This window comes from Tenrec ecaudatus, chromosome 17, assembly GCF_050624435.1.
Source record: "Tenrec ecaudatus isolate mTenEca1 chromosome 17, mTenEca1.hap1, whole genome shotgun sequence".
NCBI lineage: Eukaryota > Metazoa > Chordata > Mammalia > Afrosoricida > Tenrecidae > Tenrec > Tenrec ecaudatus.
Window position 1 is genome coordinate 79252533 of NC_134546.1, and position 3982 is coordinate 79256514.

Below are 3982 nucleotides of genomic sequence, written 5' to 3' on the forward strand. Positions count from 1 at the left end.
AAAAATATTCTTACTGCCATTGCGTCGGAGCAGACTAATAACTATTTAGGACAAGGTAGAACTGCCCCTGTGAGTTTCTATGACTGTAATTCTTTCTGGGATTAGAAAACCATATATTTCTCCTATAAAGTACATGTGGACCATTCCATTTCCACTCAAGAGGAAGTATCAGGTACTTTGACAAAAACTAAAATATGTCTTTATGGGAGCAAACTTCTCATCTTTTTCAATTGGAAACTTGGTGAGTATGAAGCCACCATCTCTTGATTAATAGACCCACTGAGCATACTACTCGACCAGACTCTAAAACTGACATGATTACATAATTACTACACTACAGAGAATTATGACCCCAGAAAGTTGATACAGATAATGAACCTCTGCATATAATTAAGATATTTAAACACAATGAGGGCCCCGAATAGGTACTAAGCTTCAAAAGAGATAGTGAGCAGTACATACAAATCTGTTTGCCCTGTTTATATTGAATACAGCAAGTAAATCCATATCTTCAAAATTCAATATAGATTACACCCAGTTCACCCCAAAAGTAGACTTGTATGCTTTCTGTTACACATGCTCATTATGAAAGAAATAAATACAACACTTGTAAGGCTTTCACAAACAGAAAGTCATTCTCTTCCCATTTGGGTGGGTAGAAAGTTACATTTTATGTGACTGGACCAATACATAGCATAATGAGAATTTTAGAACATATTGGGATTGTCAATAATTTCATCTTGCTTGCATGCACAATAAGTGCCCATGGAAGCAGAAGTCAAGAGATCACGTGAACCATGACATTACATAAATCTGCTTCAGAAGACCTCTTGAAAGTGTTGAAAAGCACCCCGCCCCTTCCGCCAGATGCCCCTCCCCTTCCGCCGGCCGCCCCTCCCCCAGCACCAACTGTAACTTTCGCTCCCTTCGCGCTGTCCGCTTGGAGCTCCCAGCTGCCCCGAAGCCAGCGCAGCCACCGCCCTCTCGCCGCCATCATGATCATCTACCGGGACCTCATCAGCCGAGATGAGCTGTTCTCTGACGTGTACAAGATCTGGGTGATCACGGGCGGGCTGTGTCTGGAAGTGGAGGGGACCATGGTCCACAGGACCCAAGGCCACATCGATGACGCGCTCATCGGCGGCAACGCGTCCGCTGAAGGCCCGAGGGCGACGGGCCCGAGCACAAGGTGGTCACCGGCGTGGACATCATCATGAACCATCACTTGCAGGAGACCAGCTTCACCAAGGAGACCTACAAGAGGTACATCAAGGACTACATGAAATCCCACAAAGGCAAGCTGGAGGAGCAGAAGCCGGAACGCGTGAAGTCCTTTATGACCGGGGCTGCCGAGCAGATCAAGCACATCCTCGCCAATTTCAAGAAGTACCAGTTCTTTCAGGGCGAGAACATGATTCCCGACGGCATGGTGGCCCTGCTGGACTACCGCGAGGGCGGCGGGACCCCGTACATGATCTTCTTCAAGGACGGCTTAGAGATAGAGAAGTGCTGACAGTGGGCAACGCACAACTGCCCGCCCGCCCGCCCCTCCTCCTAGCTGTTTGCGGTCCACCCACACGATACCAGGACGAGACAAACGCAAAAAAAAAAAAAAAAAAAAAGAAAGTGTTGAAAAGCAAAGATGTTACCTTGAGGATTTTAAAGTATGCCTGCAGGAGCCTTGGAATTTTCTGATTCTTTCATTTTCCTCAAACCATTTTGAGAACTAATCCAGATATCACATCATTCAAGAGTTGTATCTTGTCATGCAAATGACTATCAGTTTCAAACATTTTCTTTTGGCTTATATTTCTTTTTTTTTGTTTTTGCTTATATTTCTTGATAGCAACTCCCCATTATCTCCCACCAGGAACCCTTAATGTAGCTATAGTTTCTATAGAGTCACCCACACTGGGTTCTATATACCAAATATGTATAGAAAGATCCAGAACAGACTCAGAAGGCTGCCAACAATAACAACAACAGCAAAGAAAAAAACTCAATTTGGAAACCAAAACCAGAAAGTATTAAAAAACAAGATTAAGGTGAAAGTGTATCAATAGGGAGATCAAATAACAAGATTTTAACTTTCAAGTCAGATTTTTAATTTCAATCTGCTATAATCATCTGTCTAATACTCTGTCTGATAACCAGGTTATTCCCATCCCTTATTTATGGTCAGAGAGAAACCACCAGAAGCTTATTCTTTTTGTAGAACCCGCAAATGTATTTGGCCTTCAAATGTCATCCACAGCCTTCTCAAAATCAAAGGTAAAAAAATAAACTCTGATACAATTCTCTCCTTCAGATTTGAATGTGACTATTGTCAATCCTTGATCAGCATGTTGGTGTTCTTCTTCCATGTGGGCTTAGTTGACGTTACACTGAGATGACTGCTTTTTTAAAAACAAAGCTTAAGACCCCAGACACCATTCTTTCTGAGAGCAAGATACCACCTCATTTCTTCACCACAATTTGCTGTAGCACCCACATCTTCTGTGGTTCCTTCAAAAGGGCACATACTGATCAGGGCAATGTCATAAGAACTAATTGTTCTTAGATTGAGCTAGGGTTAAGTGTGACCCCCACATCCACCCCTAACTCTGTGTTTTCTATTCACCTCTTTTCACCTTCCAGATTTTTTTTTATTTTAATGCAGATAACTTTATCAATCATCCCCTTGGAGCATATGATTCTTCTCCTTGTAGTGTCATTGATTTAGGGCATGGTAATATATTTAAAACACAATTAAAGAAGTGTGCAGACAGTATTTTTTCAATTGCCTGTGAACAATGAATGTGAAAGTTGTACATTCTTCAGTGCATAGAAAGGAGGACTGAAGAAGAATCAAAGTGTTAGAATATAGTAATGGCAGAAAACATTGACAGTACCATGGACTGCCGAAAGTGAAGACAAATCCTTCTCAAGGACCAACACCTTGAGTTTCCTGGTAAGGCCATTTGTTATGAGAACTTAGTGCTTATTCTGCTCCCTCATTCTTTGCGTACTTTGAGAAAGTGTATACAAGCTTACTAACACATGTCCTAGCTAACAGATAAAATAAAAGACCATGCAGGGCGTCCATCAGGGTAACATTCAACCAGAGGTGTTAGTCCTTTACTGGATAAAGGGTTGGTATTCCAAGCTACATTTGTGACATGGTTTATCACATAAGCTCACCCTGGTGGGCTCATATAAATGGGAAGACAATATTCATAATATATAAGAAAAACTAAACACCTTTCTATTGGCTCTATATTCACTCACATCTCCCATGTACGACTGAAAAGATCTCTTCTCTAGGACTTCCAATGCGCTACATCTCAATGGTAGCAATCGCATCTTCTTTGCTAGAGTAATTTGGGGTCATAGACCAACAAATAAGCCTTTACACAACAAGAGCTTCAAATTTACAAGGTGGCATGATTGCCAATCTACTGAGTATCACGGCCTGACCAAGCTGACACAGAAAAACCCACCTCAGGGAAATGAGATCTGCATAAGGGAAAGCATGCCAGAGACCAACTGCAAAGGCAGTGAAGGCAAAAAGATAGAGGGTGAACAAGACCTCAGAATTATGACACCCTGATTATGGTGAGTAAGGCATGGTGAATGTGCTCTGGAATGTCATTCAAACAATGCAAAGCAGACCTGTGTTCAAGCGCTGTCTTTCTGTTTGGAGCCCAGAGTATAACTGTTGACACGACCCCACACAGACCCTTGTCATGGAGTTCATTCAGCACCCTAGGTAGCTTCCCCTTTCATGGTTTCTCGGGCTGTAAACGTATCATTGTCCTTCCCAGTGAAGTAACTGGTAGGAGTAGCACACAGAGCATGTCCTTAGCTGTCAAACGTTTCTGTCCCTGCACCACTAGGGCTAAATTCCCTAATCCACTGGGGTTACCAAAGTAGCATCATGATATAGCTGCCCAAGCACTGAGATGCACTGTGCAACCAACATGACACAACAATAAGGCATCAC

General features: G+C 42.6%; 1 pseudogene; it reads left to right on the forward strand.

The window, feature by feature from the left end:
- The first annotated feature begins 995 nt into the window (after positions 1-995).
- On the forward strand, positions 996-1513 carry LOC142430228 (translationally-controlled tumor protein-like; annotated as a pseudogene).
- Positions 1514-3982: the final 2469 nt, after the last annotated feature.